Here is a 15,356-nt window from a genome sequence, read left to right as displayed (position 1 = left end):
CAGAGAATTCCAGCCTTCCTTAGAATTTCACAATCATATGTTATTAGTCCTGTGTGGATGGGTGCTCTAGATCAAAGACCATGCATATATACACAAGTTTTATATATGATCTAGGTAATTCTTATGTAAGAAAAAATGGCATGACTAAAGGTTAATTGTAGAACTACAAGGAATAATATGAATATCATTAAGTCAGTGAGCAATGAATAGATGTTCTCCTCTTATGAATAAGCTTCCTGCTTCTTAATAAGTGAATCATTCACATTAGGGTAATAGCTTTCTTCTATTTGGATTCAGATTTTCCCAATGAAATTCCACCTTCCAGCTCAACACTGCTATTTCCTTTGCATGAAACATTTGCTTTGAAAATAATGAGATTTTTTACAAAGACTATTATACATATATATATTTCTAAGGACTTTATTTAAAACAATTGCTACTTTTTAAAAGTTACTTATGTTTTAGGTTAAAGTTGTAAAAGCTATAGTTATTTATATTGGTTGTTTTCATATATGGCCTCTTTCTCATTTGGAAGACATACCATGCTGGGAATTGGTGGTGTGGTACAAAATGGACGTGGTCATTTCCAGTGTTGTTTAGAGTACTGTTTTTTGTTTGTTTGTTTGTTTTTTGTGGATCAGATTTATTTGTAAATTACCAATTGCATATGGCATGTTGGGTAGGAAGATAGACCAGAAGACCTCAAGGGACAGGTTTGAATTTCGTCTGCTCCTGCAGAAGTATCCTCGGAGGTGAAGAAGACGTTCTCACAAATCTCTGCCCTAACTGGCCTCCACTAGTGTTTCAACTCCTCTTGGTAGAGTAACAGAACCCATCAATTGCATTAAAAGTGCAAACTCTTCAGGGAGAAGCCTCCCACTCAGAGCCTGTAAGTTGACATCTTTGTGGTTTTGCAGCTCTGTGAAGAGACACACTTCAGCTCTTCCTAATAAGTTCACTTGAAGATGAAGGGAAGATTTGAATCTGGGTCTTTTCTTTTGGTTGCCTATCAGAAGACAGTCAAGAGCAAGGTAGAAAAATCTTCACTAAGTTTTATCATGATTTTAGAACACACTCAGAACACAGTACCTCACAGTCTATAATCTCCTGAGAGCTGCTATTTGTTGGATCAGGTTTGGGTTATTTTGTAGCAAATTAGAGAACTAAAAATTCTAGTACTTACAGAGATTATAGAAAAAGTCAATGATCCAGATTCTCCCTATTGCCCGAGTCACTTCCCCACTGTTGGAATCTCAGAAAATCACTCCACTCATGGGAGAGCATGGTTGGCTAATAGTGGACTATAGAGTGAGTAAGAGCATAAAGTCTCTTATCAGCAACATTAATATGCCCCTTCTGTGTATATTAGAGGAAGAGGGGCCAAAACGAAGAATAAACTCTCTCTTCTTTCAGGGTTTACTGTTTAGCTGGCAAAATAAGACCTAAACATAGAGGTAAATTTCAGGAAAGTACATGGAAAGTACATGGTCAGGGTCCAAGAAGAAGGAGCAGAAGGTACAGATACAACTGTTCAGAGGAAAGTCTTCCCAAGAAGGTGGCAATGGGTTAGGCTTCAGGTCCAAGCAGAGAGAGAGGACAGCGCTCTGGATAGGGAAACAGTACAATTGCAGGGGTGGGGAACTGAGAAGATGGGTTTGGCTGAAATCAAAGATTTACGGAGAGAGAAGTGTAAATATGTCTAAGGGCCATGTCATGCAAGGCAAAAGAAAAATGTGTGTCATTGCTTTGAGAGTGACTTATAGTGGGGATGCTGACAAGGGGGCCTAACAGGAGACTACAAGACCAATATTCCAGTATGCTGCAGGCTGGGCTAGGGAGGAGGCCACTGGATGGAGAGGGAGGGACAGAGACGGAGGACATGGATGAAGGAAGGACTAATGGGACATGGAAAAGGAGGAATCAAAAGTAGCCTTAAGGTTCTTGGCCTGGAGACTTGAAAAAACAAAGAAAAATGGGAAAACAGATGGGGAGAGATGTTTGGGTGAAAAGATGGTGATTCTGAGTAAATAAACAATGAGGCATGACAGGCAGCATCCAGTTAGAGAAGCTCAGTGAAGTACAACTGATTTCCCTCATAAATATCCATTGTCCTGTCTCTTCTCCCCATCTGCTCAGGATTTGGTTTCCCTCTGGATTCACCACCTGGCTTGACCCAGCTGCACAAGTGATCTAAGATATGCACTAGAGAAGTCACCAGTGTGAGTAAACCCACCAGTGGAGCTCACAATCTATACCAACAAGTGCAGAGTCCTCATTGCGTCTGACAAGACCCTACCCGGGCCAGTCTTTTAGGGCTCCTCTCTACTCCTCCCTGCATCCAATATGGGACTGCAGCAACATCAAACTGCTCTTGGTTTTCTGTGTACATTGACTGGACTGCTTCAGCTGCCTCCCTTACACTGGAGCCCTACTCCCTTCCTACTATTTGTTTGAGGCTTCATTCACCCCAGGCCTCCTCTCAATAAGCTGGGTTTCCCTCATCCCTCCAGGCTGGCTCATGCTTCCCTTTTCTGTTTGCTCCTGGCAGCCTGTGGATCTTTATCCGTCACCAGTCACACTGTCCTTAATGTTTACATATCCTGACACCCTGTTCAGACTGGGAACTCATAAGGAATGAGGCTCATTCCTCCTTATACCCCCAATCCCAGGGGCATATCCCTGCCAGAATAGGGGCCCATTACATGATCAGTGAATAGGGAGCTGCAGGACCAAAGCAGGAGTGAGAGAACATGTAGATGGGGCAGCTGTTGGACGATGTGTGCACCCTGTTTCTCAAGGAGAAAAGGAGATGGTGAGGAATAAATTTGGGGGCAGAATATCAGAGTATGGAGTAAGATATGAAGCCACTGAAGGTAAAAGCCAAGTGAGATGGAAGAGGGAGTTCAAAGAAGGAGGTACAGTCTGCAATGGGTTTTGCTGGAGAAGCCAAGCAGTGCAGGGAAGCAAAGCCAGGTAAGAGTCAGTGTTCTGTGCCCTCAAAGCTTACAGTATATTAAGGTGGATTATATAGGAACATAATCAGCCCCTCAGAAGAAGGCAGAATAAAACTGAACACTATTGGGTAGCTTTACCCAAACTGTTATGTTATTTGATGTTAATAGATGTTCTATTTAAAAAAGATTTCTTGGGGGTACCTGGGTTGCTCAGCTGGTTAAGCAACTGCCTATGGCTCAGATCATAATCCTGGAGTCCTAGAATTGAGTCCATCATTGGGCACCCTGTTCAGCGGAGAGTCTGCTTCTCCTACTGACCTCCCCCCCTCTCATGCTCTCTCTCTCTTTCAGATAAATAAAGAAAATCTTTTAAGAAAATAGTTCTTTCATCAAAAATAGTTTGACAATGCTGGGTTTGTTCCTGCAGACTTTTCAGAACTTTTGTGTGCTAATGTGCTAATGTGCACAAGAAGATAGACCTTACAGGGATTTTGAAGCCTTTCTGTGAATGGGTCCTTTAAAGGAAGTGAGTTGAGAAACACTTGGAGATGACTCAAGGATATCTGTCCTTCTTCAAATATTGTTTGGGAAATGCTAGAGAGGAAGGAATTCTAAAGGGGTGACACACTTTGGTTTGGAGGTTAAAAGCCTTCCTTCCTTTCACATGCTTGCCTGTTTAGTGAATGGCACTGATGTCTTGCACTAGGTTTTGACCTCTCAGTGCCTGATCCAGTTCTGGACATGGCAGGAGAATATGTGTAAACTCAGAACCACTGGGGAAACCCAGAGGCTGATATGTCACTGAAGCCTGGGGTGGCTTCCTCTAGAGCCCAGCTCTGTGTGCCCAGCAGGCACATGTCATCTTGGACCAGGACTCTTGTTTTGATAAATGTAAGTGGGTTGTCAGCCACATCCTTTGCTTGCATGCATTCCCATTTCTCTGCTAACTGGTAGGTTCAGGGCCATGTTGTGTTAGATTGTCCTGTCCTTTTGCCACAGCTAAGCAGACCAAGTGTGGACACCTCATTTAAACTGAGTCACTGTGTTTAGCCTTGGGACTTTGAAGAAGCAGCCTGGGGTCTTCATCAGACAGTGTTGGCAAGGTTGCCAAAAGAAGAGCAAAGCTAAGCCCAGATGGCACAGCATCAAGGACCTGGGGGAGCTGCTGTTGTAGGTACATGGAAACGAGGAGTCCAGTCCCAAGGTAAGAGAATGATCTGCCAGAGAGAGAGTGAAAGAGGGGACAGAGAAAGGCAGACAGGGGGTGGGTGGTGAGAAAGAGCTGGAGAGAGAGAGAGAAAGAAGGAGGGAGGAGGAGGAAGAGAGATTGAGAGAGAGAAAGAGAGTGAGATTGAGAGAGAGAGAGGTATGGTGGGAGACAGAGGGAAAGAGTGAAGGAAGGAAGGAGGGACAGAGGAAGAGGGAGAGAGACACACACACATAGAAACCGAGTTAATTTAAATTTTCAGTGCCTTGTCAGGTATTGTGAGGGTTCCTCATTCTCCAGGTAACAAGTAGAGAAATATTTCTTTACTCACTTGGAAAAGCAATTTCCTTGGCCTTTAGGATGGGTAATGGTTGTCAAGAACACATGGCTTTAGGAACTCATATTAAGGATAATAATGGCTTACATTCACTGAGTGCTTACTATGTGCCTGATGCTGTGCTAGCATTTTTAGAAGTTTTCATCAACCTCAGAGTGGGTATTATGAAAATTTCCATTTTTTTGTTTTGCTTTTTAATTTTTAATTTTCTCTAGGAGAAAAAAAAACCACATTCTTATTTGTAGTTTGCTTTTTCATTTTTGAAAATTCCCATTTTATAGTTAGAGGGACTGAGATTAAGAGAGGGTAAGTAACTAGGCCAATGTCACAGAGCTGGTACTGACCAGCTCTCAAAATCAAGGAGTTATCTCTCAAAGCTGTTCTGAATGAAGAAGAAGAATTTGGAGCTTCCAGAGGGTCCTGTAAAGATTGGAGGAGATGCTGATGGGAGACGGCTAGTGGAGAGGGAGCAAGGAGGCAGTGAGAGGCAGATCATGCTTGGGGATTTTCAGTGACTCCACAGAAATGTCTGCATGGTTTCTAAACATGTAAGTCCTGATCTGATCAATGGATTTCTTTGGGCATAGGGGAGAGCTCTCGATGTTGTGAGATTAGGATGTATGATAAGCCTCTTTTCAGGATATGAAGGAACTAGAGGCTGAGGTATCTGTGGGACATAACCTTCTCAGGAATCACAGAAACATTAAAGAATATTGGGAGTGCTTTTTATGGCCACAGTCATGGGGTGATTGAGGTAATTTTGACTCAAATTCCTGGTAGTAGGAAAATTTTCCCCTTCTCCTACCCTGATAATTTTTTGAAAGATTGTATTTATTAATTTGTCAGAGAGCGAGCGAGCGAGAGAGAACAAGCTAGCACAAGGGGGGACAGAGACAGAGGGAGAAGCAGACTCCCCGCTAAGCAAGGACCCCCATGTGAACGTGATCCCAGGACCCTGGGATTATGATCTGAGCCGAGTGCATATGTTTAACCAACCGAGCCATCCAGGCGTCCCTTTCCATTCTGATAATTTTAATAACTCTGTCTGTGTCAGATAGAGCCTTAAACCTGGGCCTGCAAAGCTGCCCTTCACCTTGCTCCCCACCCCCCACACAAATCTAACTTTCCTTAACACTTACTGGTTTCCCCCATGGGACACAGAATCATTCCTTGCTTGGTTCCTGAAACCCTCCTTCATACAGATTGGGATAATATTACTGTACCCATGACTCATCTAGCTTGAACTACATTTGGTTACCATTTGGGCACTGGTTATCTCCCTAGTTCCTTTATGTATTTTTGTACATGATTCCAGTTTTGGATACTCCTTCCTTTCCGGTCTCAACCTCAGCTTTATTGACTTTAGGCCCAGATAACCTTTTGCTGGGGGGAGGAGTTCTGTACACTGTAGGATATTCAGTGGCCTTCCTGCTCTCTACCCACTCAATGCCAGTAACACTTTCCTCCCCAGCTGTGACAAACAAAAATGGGTCTGCAAATGGAGTGAATGGGCTTGGGTTAATGGGTACAGCCTTGCCAGGTGTAGATTTTGGCAGTCTGACCTTCAAGGAGGTGAGAAGGTAGTAGGTCATGGAAAGGGAGGAATGAGCTCAGAGACAGTAAGCCCTGCCCCTTGTCCAAGGATGTGTGCTCTCCTCTAACACATGAAGAAACCTAAAGGGACTAGACTAGGAATTTTCTGATGGGCTTGGTAGAAAAAGAATGTTTAAATGTGGAAGAGGATGTTTATCCCCAAAGATGAAGGCAAAGAAGAGGCACAGATCAGGAGGAGTCAGGAAGGCCAAGTCCCTAAGGTAGTGAGACCTACAAAAGGGGCAGAGCTGAATCCAAAGTATCTTCAGCAGGTACTGGTTTGGAGGGAAGAGAAGAATGAGGAGGCCCAGGCGCCTGCTTAAGGCAGGTGGTGTGCTGACAGAGGGAAAGGAGAAAAACAGCTCTCGACCCTATTTTTTGTTCCTATATTTTCCATCAAGAAGAACTATCTTCATGCCCAAATGAGGAGAACCAAGGTGATTGAGAAATAACCCAGCCCAGACTTCAAGGCGGGAGATGAAGACTTTGAGTGACTTTGAGTGAGTTTGCAATGTTGATCTGGGTACCCTGATTGCATTTTTGGGTACTGGTGCATTCACAGAACCACTGTCAGTGGTCTCAGATGAGCCATTGTGAGGACTGTTCAAGCAGCAGGCAAATGTTCCTGCTGTCAGATTAGGCAGGCTCAGTCCTCATGATCCTACTACTCCCTCCCCTGGCATTTTGCCACATGCATATAACTTACCTGAAGTTTTCCAACTTCTGAGGGTGTCAAGTGCTTCTCATTCTTGAGCCCTTCCATATGCTGCACCTCTGCCTGGGGTCCAGTCCCAGCATTGTCCTAGACATGTATCACTTTTATAATCATAAAAAATATTTTAATTAAAACATTTTAGATCCATTGTTCAGACAAGACCTTAGATATTATTTTCTATGTGCAGAAACAACTCCCCAGTGTATTGTAATCACTGCCTTTTATTTTATATTTGGTATCAACTTTTTGGTCCTGAGGAAGCTTAATGTATCCCTTCCAGAATTTAAAGTATTCTGTAGAGTTTCATAAGGTCACAAAGCAACATCAGTCTATCCTCGATTTCTTTCTCATTCACATCTTCAATCGTCTTTCCTAGAAAGGTTAATTGATGTTATGCCCTCTGCTGAAAAGAGTGCCCAAATCCAGACAGACTTTGGAGCTGTTCTGGCCTTCCATAGACGGACTGTGTCCAGAGAGCTTTCTCAGCCTCCTACTGCTCCATACTCCTGAGCAGCACTTTTCCAAGACAGGAGACCAGTGCCTCATATGTGAACAATATTAACTCTCTTAGTGTAGATACTGTGAATGCAGTCTAAAATGGCCCTCAGTTTTCTTTCTTTTTTTTTGCGGGGGATGGTTTATAATAATCATATATTCAAATAAATCACATATCCAAATAAATACATACTCAACCTCAGCTTTATTGCCTTTGGGGCCAGATAATTCTTTGCTGGGGGATGTGCCCTGTACACTGTAGGATGTTTAGCAGCACCCCTGCTCTGTACCCATGGGAACAGGTAGAGTAGTAACAACTTTGTCCCCAGCCTTGACAAGGAAAAATGTCTCTGGACACTGCCAGATATTGCCTTAGTTAGGTCATCCCTGAGAGATAAATTGCTTCCTGTTGGGAACTTGGGACAAATACCACAACTAAGAGTTTTTAGGGGCTAAGGTGGGGAGATGGCAATGTATAGACAGGATGCTAGGTATTGTAACATTTTATATGATGAATCACTAGAAACACCACCCATCTTTTAAATTTTTATTTATTTATTTTTTAAAATAAGCTCTATGCCCAACTTGGGGCTTGAACTCATGATCCTGAGAGCAAAAGTTGCATGCTCTACTGTCTGAGCCTGCCAGCTGCCCAGTTCATTCTTATTGATTCCAAAAATTGTGTGAGACAAAAAAATAAAAGGTGCCTCCCACTGTCTATGTTTTCAGGTAGTTCCTAAATTAAAACATAGCAGCGACTCTCTTGAGGTCAAATTTATTTTAAGTTAGCACTTTCAAAATAATCTTAATGTCTCTAAGAGGTTGCACACATTTGAACAGCATAAGCAGCTGCATGGTGGGGGGTCTTTTGTGTTATTACTTCTCTGTTTGGAGGGTGCCATCCAACCATAAAAACCTTTTCAATGAAAATGTAGATTACCATATTGACTTGTTTAAGCTTCTAGCAAGGATCTCTCACTTGAGTGTGAGTTTGGGGTGTGTAGGTTTAAGTAAAGCAGTTTATATAAAATGGCTGTGCTGGTTTGATAATCCAGATTTACCAAGACATTAAGTATGGGGTGGTTCACTTCAACAAATCAGGAGCTATTGACAGGAGGTGGGAAGATACCATCTTATATTGTTGTCCTGTTGTGGAATGAACCTGGGATTTTACCTTGATAGAAATTCTAACTCTGCCTTTCTCTCTTTCAGATTGTTTCAAGGAAGATTTTGACACTGGATTCCTAAATTCCTGTTATGTTTCCCACTTGAGATGCCATTTCTGCAAGCTGTCTTGTCTATCTAGCCACTTTGGAATCTTTGAATGGGAGCCACCCTAAAGATTACAATAAAAAATGAAATCAATAAAGAACACAGGTTTTTCCAACTACACTGCTTATTCATGCAGTGACAGGCTCATCAGGGAGAGAGAAACACTGGGCTTTTGCACAAACTGGGAAGAACTATTGTCCAGGTCAGCTCCTCTTGCCCTTATATATATATATGTCCTTAATATATTACCCCAATATTCAGAAAATACTGAATATTGTCTTTATCTTGGGGTGAGGGGGAGGCTAAGACAAGAAGCTGGCCTGAGAGCTTTAAGTATCAAAGAGATTCAGACAATATTATAGCTAGTATTGTGCTAGAAAGTCATTTCTATGCTGGGAGCCAAATTACAGTACTCAAGGACATCTCTTTGCCAAATTAGTGGTAAGTAGGTTCTGAACGATCTCCTGAGTTGAGTCTTAGGATCCAATGTTATTGAAAGGAATGCCATTGTCAAGGCTGCTGGTGTCCAGGCGCCCCTTATCAATGAATCCAAGTTCAATAGATTCTTTCTTGCTTTGTGTACATGGTTGAGTCAGGTGCTGGACACTCATTTTTCCCCAGTACTTTGTGGAACCCTAAAGTGGCCCTGGCTTTGGTGTTAAGCACAGACACTGCTGGGTCTGCAGCCCCCTGGCACTGGGTGTGATGCAAGATAAAATGCCAAACGTCCCACCTTAGCTTGGCTTCATGAATGCTTCATTTCTAATCCTAGACTATCTCCCTCGCTTACTTCTGACAAGAATGAGGCAGTGAACATACATGAATTCTGAACCTGGAAGTCACTGGGGTTGATTTTTCTCCTCCACATGTGTTGTATCAGACCAAACTAGCCTTCTTTTCTTAGCAGTAAAAAAAAGGGGGGGGATTAATTTAGATCTTTTGTTTCTAGTGCTCTATCACTTTAAGTTTATTAGAGCTACTGGTTACATGTGTCTGTAAGAGCAGATCACTTAGCTGAGGTCAGGATGAAGCGATTTCCTTCCCTGTATGTGTGGGGACGTTTAGTTTGGGGAAAATATTCCTGAGTAGTTGCCCATCTTTAACACATTGAGAATATCTTTATCTGCAGCAAAAGTTGCCAAATCCATCCTGCTACCTGTTTTTATAAATGAAATTTTATTGGAACAGAGTCTTGCTCATACATTTACACACAACCTGTGGCTACAGTTACACAACAATGGCAGAGCTAAATTGTTGGGACACAGATCACTTGGCCCACAAAACCTTTTTATTTACTATGTGGCTCTTTACAAAAGCTTGCTGACCCTTAGTCTAGAGTATCATTCATCCAGTGATATTTATCAAGGCTCTGCAACATGCCAGACTCTTTACTAGGCATTAGGGCATAAAGAAAAACCAGACACCATCCTGACTTTGAAAAACTTCCCACAGTCTGGGGGTGAAAGAACCAGAGGCTACTTTCCTAAAAACAAAAGCCACAATACTAACAATAACATTAATATTATTCATAAGATGTTAATTTTTTTAGCATACTAATAATGATTATTCTGACATATTCTATTTATTGTCTGTATGAGATGTTACCATATGGTTAGTAACATTGCCTATGTGTCTTTTTTCCATGCTAGATTTCAATTTTCCTTAGAGTAGTGGCAATGTCCTTCTGTCAGTGGGATTAAAAAAAATTAAAACCTTTATTCATATCAAAGTCCTGCTTAAAATATTTCATTCATACCCATATTTTTCAGCTGAAAAGAGGCAAGACTATTTTCTGTTACCAAGGCCACCAGTAATTTGGCTGCCTCTCACACTGGCCATCTCTCATACCTACATGTGCTTGCACTTCTTTTGTCATTTTTTGCCTTTTGCACACACACACACACACACATACACACTATATATATATATATATTTTTTGGGGGGGTTGCCTGAATGGCACCACCCTACCCGTAGGCTTTCTTGTCTACCTACTGAGATCCTACTTTCTTTTCAAGGCCCTATTCAGAATCATCTCCTCTGAGTTCCTTCTTAGGCAATCATGATTGAGTTCAGGCTCTCTTTTGTGCAATACCCATAATTTGTATCTAACCCTGCTACTACATTTATTATATTATATTGCAAATATTTGTCTATATCATTGTTTCTCAGTGGGGGCTAGGGGCAGCGATTTTGTTCTCCAGAAAACATTTGGCAATATCTGGGGGCATTTTTGGTTGTGACAAATTGGGGGAAGGTGCTTTAGTAGGTAGAGGTTGGGGTGTGGCAAAGCATCTTACAACACATGGGCAGTCCCATGACAAGGGGTCATCTGGCCCCAAATGCCAACAGTGGTGAGGTTGAGAAACTGGTCTATTTATGTACCCTTCCTACTAGACTGAGTTCTTCAGCAAGGATGGAGTCTTAGCCTTTGTAGGTTGAGGGCCTGACACACAGTAGGCACTCAAGTCTTGTTAAAAGAATGAATGTCTCCCATTCCTTCTGTCTCCTATTCTAAATCCATAACAAAGGGCTAGATTCCTAGAAGATGTCAATAAGCACTTGTTGATAAATTGTTTAATTGAAGAAATGGGTGGAAAAAGAAATGCCCTTGCTCATAATCTGGTGACAAAGTCAGGGAACCCAGTTAACTTTTCAAGTGTCCTGGGAATTCTGCACAAATAGATTGCTCCCTGATTGAATTAGCCTCCTTCGGGTCAATCCTACTTTCAGATTTAAAAGTTCTTCTTTTTGCTTTGAATTGTTATTTTTAGAAAAATGTCCTTTCCAGCCTCCCAGTTCCCACAAAGGGAAAGGAAGTAAGACAGGACGGGGTGAGGGAGGGGAGGGGTTCTAGGGCTGGTGAATCAAGTCAGCTGAGGGGCACTCCTCCCCACCCTACAGGCCCTGTGGGGGAATGGAGGGTTTGGCCAATGGGTTCATCTGGAAAGCACGCCTTTTGAAAAAGGAGATGATGCAAAAAAAAGTGGTGCTAGGTGTCCTGCAATTGTTGGCCACAGGGCCATGTCCTTCTGGAGAAAGTTGGAAGATTCCAGGCTGGAAATATCCAGAAAACTATCAGGCAGTTGGAATAATGGAGGGCTGGAGAGCACAGCTCTGTAAAGGTCACAGAGCCTCCCAGACCTTGCTTTAGCTGGTGATTTCACCTCCCACATGCCTCTTTGAAGAGTGGCTCATTAACAGTGCCTAGACCTCTCAGGTTTCATGGTCATTTTCTCTTGCTCAACCCTTGTAAGAGTTGGGTCTCAATGAGCCTCCAGTTAACCAGGAGATAAAGGTACAAAAACAGGGAAAGGATGCATTTGCAGAATATCTAAGTCCACTTGATATGGCCCTTGTGGGCTTTGATCCTTAGTCAGAAGTGTGAGTTTAAATGAAATCTTGAGGACAGAATGAATTCCAGGCATTGAGAAAGGCAGAAGTATGGTTTCACCATAAACATAGATCATCTACCCATAAGTTCCCATCTCTGAACTACAGCTCTCTAGGAAATCTGTTCCTTTCTGAGCAGGTCCTGAGGAGGACCATCTCTTAGACAAATTGTTGATGGGTTTTTAATTCTTACCTTTGAGTGTGGGTACCCAGTGTACAAAGGGACCCTCCCAGCCCATCAGTGGTTAACCTTGGTGAAATGAGCTTCCCAAAGGAGACTATTTGTTTTAGAGGTTGCCATTCTGGTTACTTCAAGGAACTGGTCTGTGTTTGTGTTTGTGCATGTGTGGCTTCTCCTTTTTTAAACACATAGATTACAGGTGATTACATTGTTATTTGGAAATCAGTGATTCTGGATTGGACTAGTTCGTTGACAGAGGGAGAGTCAGTTTACACAATGGTAGTACTGTAGTGGTGCAACCATCAGGCACTCTGCCAGCCTATGGCCCAGGAGTATACTGTTTGCCAAGATCAATATGCTTGTCCTACTGTCATTTATTCACACAATTCCACTGAATGCAGTTGTGAGGCACACTGCTTCATACAGAATCTGCAGAGCAATTTTAGGCGTAAGGCTAGTCTTTTCTAGAAAACCCAATGGTGGGTTTTCATATGACCTTGTAGAGACCTGTATAGTAATTTCTCTGGCTTATGTTTGTATTTGGGAAATTTTAGCTGTAAGCACTGAATAGACTAGGAGATCTACCCTAGTGTTTAGGGCTGATGGAAAATGTGGAACAAATAGTGGTTTCTTCAGGTAGCCTTCTTTAAGTTGCTTCTGAAACAGTGTTAATACTGGACCACAGGAAAGTTTGATGTATGTTCGTTGAAGAAAGTAGGTCCTCACAAAGATGCATTTTTGTTCTCTCGCATGGCTCCGCTTTGGTGCCTAATAGGATCAAAGAGGAATGGCACCAAAGTCATTAGGGATAACATTTGGCAATACCTGCAGATATTTTTGTTCGTCAAAATTGGCTCTGTGTTGTATGTGTGTGTGTGTGTGTACTGCTGGCTTCTAGTGGGTAGAGGTCTTGGGATGCTGCTAAATGTCTTACAATGAACAGGACAGTCTCCACAACATAGAATTTTCTGACCTCAAATGTCAATAGTGCTCAGGTTGAGAAATCCAGAGACATATAACTCTGAGACATTTTCCTCCACTTCATTGTAAATCTGGTTCCATTATTCCTCTGTAATAATGGTTCCATTATTAATTAATTCACTTTCTGCTCTACCTGAAGTCTGGAGGCCCATGGGGAATTGCTCATCCTACAATATCCTACAATGTTCAAGCTGCTTTTTCTCCTGAATTTCATGAACCATTAGGCCCAGAGTTGGAGGTAAATTCTCACTTCACTCCTCCTTGCTGGTTCCTCACCATGTCTTCTGTTAACCCTAAAATTCCCAATCTCCTTTGAATTACACATTCTCAGATACTACCATTTTCTGAGTTCTCTGTACATTTTTCTACTGGACTCCTGGTTGGTCTTTGGTTATTCCTTGAAGATTGATACGGCTGGCTGACTTTCTTCCTTACCTTTACACCTGTCATCACCGGTGGCAACTTCAAGTTCTTGTGGATGATTCTCCAACACTGGGGCTTCTCCATACTTGGATGGATTTACCTTTATAGGCCTCTCCATCCACCTCATTTCAGCCATCTGTTTGCAGGGTAAATCACTAGCCTTGCCATCACCAATGGCCTTGTCCTTGTCACTGTCATCTTCACAGCCTATATCCTTTGTCACTCCTACTCATCATCCTGCCTCAACACTGACTCCCTGATACTGACATCCATGCATCCTAACACACTTCCTGGCTAAAATCCCGCTATGTACTACTCTCATACTCCTTGCATGCACTTTTGGGTTGTCCCAAGCAACACACAAACATTCCAGATTCTTTTCCACTAATAAAAAAAGCCTTCCTGCCCCACCACCCATGCCAGGGGCTACTTTATTTCTCTCTTCCCTTTCACAGAACAATCCTTAACAAAGAGTTGTATGGATCATTTCCACTTCTTTTATTCCTAACATATTCCTCAGTGAATTCCATATTGCCCAAACAAATGGCCAATCCCCAGTCCCAATCTTATTCTGTCACTCAAGAGCAGTTGACATAATTGATATTAATCACTTCCCTCTTCCTTCCTTGTCTTCTGGAACATACAAACTTGCTTTGTTGTTGTTTGTTTATTTGTTTCTATTTTCTTTTTTTTTTTTTTCACTTTTGGTTTGATGGATATTTTCCTATCAGTCTCTTTGGCTGGTACCCCTTCTCTTCCTGCTGTATGTATACTAACATGTCCAAGACATAGGCTTTGGATCTTTCCCTCTACACCATCTTTCTCTTTCCCTCAGGAGGTCTCACATAACCTTAAGTGCCATTGATTGAATCAAACATCCTCTGCTGTTTCCCACATTGTTCTCTCTCCCCTGTCCTAGACTTGTAACCACACTGTATATAACTTCTCTTCATAGACATTGTATGAGGTACCTCAAATTTTAAAATGCATAAACTAGAACTCTGCACTTCTACCATTTCACACTAGCCTCTGTCTCCCATTCTCCATCTTAGCACCAATTGTTCTGACACAAGATTACTCCTTGATTACTTTATTTTCCTCAGCCTCCTTGCCTGATGTAGACCAAATCCCATCAACTCCTACCTTGAAAGTATCTCTAAAATTCAGCTTCCTCTCCTTCCCTCTCCATTGCTCCTGAGTCCAGGCTGATATCACCTCCTTTCTGTTCTTCTCCTAGGGTCCGCTGACTGAATTTGCTATTCCTCTCTATTCCCATACCGTCTCCCAGTCTGATTTCTTCATAATGCCATCAGAGTGACCTTAACAAAATGCACATTAAAATCAGATCACTCTCTTGACCAGACCCCTCCAAGTATCCCCATCATCCTCAAAATCAAGTCCAGGCTTCTTTTCATGACCCATGAGTCCTCCAGGTTCAGATTTTGCCTCCTTTGCTGGATACTTGCCCTGGTCTCTCACTAGTTGGGTGAGCTCATTCTGGCCTTAATTCCTTTACCCTCACTGTTCCCTTTACCTGGGAGAGCTTTCCCTGGGACTTTCCATGTGCTTCTTTATATAATTCAGAACTTTACCACATTTCACCTTCTCAGGGAGACCTTGGTAACTACTGCATCTAAAAGAGTATCCTTCAAAAAAACAAATAAACAAATAAAACCTCCAAAAAACAAAAACAAAAAATCAAAACAAAACAAGATATCCTTCACCACTCCCTTTATCTTCCTTTATTTTCTACATAGCCTTGCTCTCCATCTGATGTTACATTTTATATGTATTTTATGTGTTTGCTC

The 15,356-nt window shown here is 42.2% G+C and overlaps 1 long non-coding RNA gene across 1 annotated transcript in view; it reads left to right on the top strand.

The window, feature by feature from the left end:
* The window catches only part of LOC131834441 (uncharacterized), a 54,111-nt gene extending 45,438 nt beyond the window's left edge, over nt 1-8,673 (top strand). Inside the window, exons 8-10 of the long non-coding RNA XR_009354874.1 lie at nt 642-4,158; nt 6,493-6,591; nt 8,514-8,673. This is a non-coding gene — a long non-coding RNA (uncharacterized LOC131834441). The remainder of the gene's footprint in view (nt 1-641; nt 4,159-6,492; nt 6,592-8,513) is intronic.
* The last annotated feature ends 6,683 nt before the right edge of the window (nt 8,674-15,356 follow it).

This window comes from Mustela lutreola, chromosome 6, assembly GCF_030435805.1.
Source record: "Mustela lutreola isolate mMusLut2 chromosome 6, mMusLut2.pri, whole genome shotgun sequence".
NCBI lineage: Eukaryota > Metazoa > Chordata > Mammalia > Carnivora > Mustelidae > Mustela > Mustela lutreola.
Note: the sequence above shows the minus strand (reverse complement) of the source record. Positions and strands in the feature narration are given on the sequence as shown.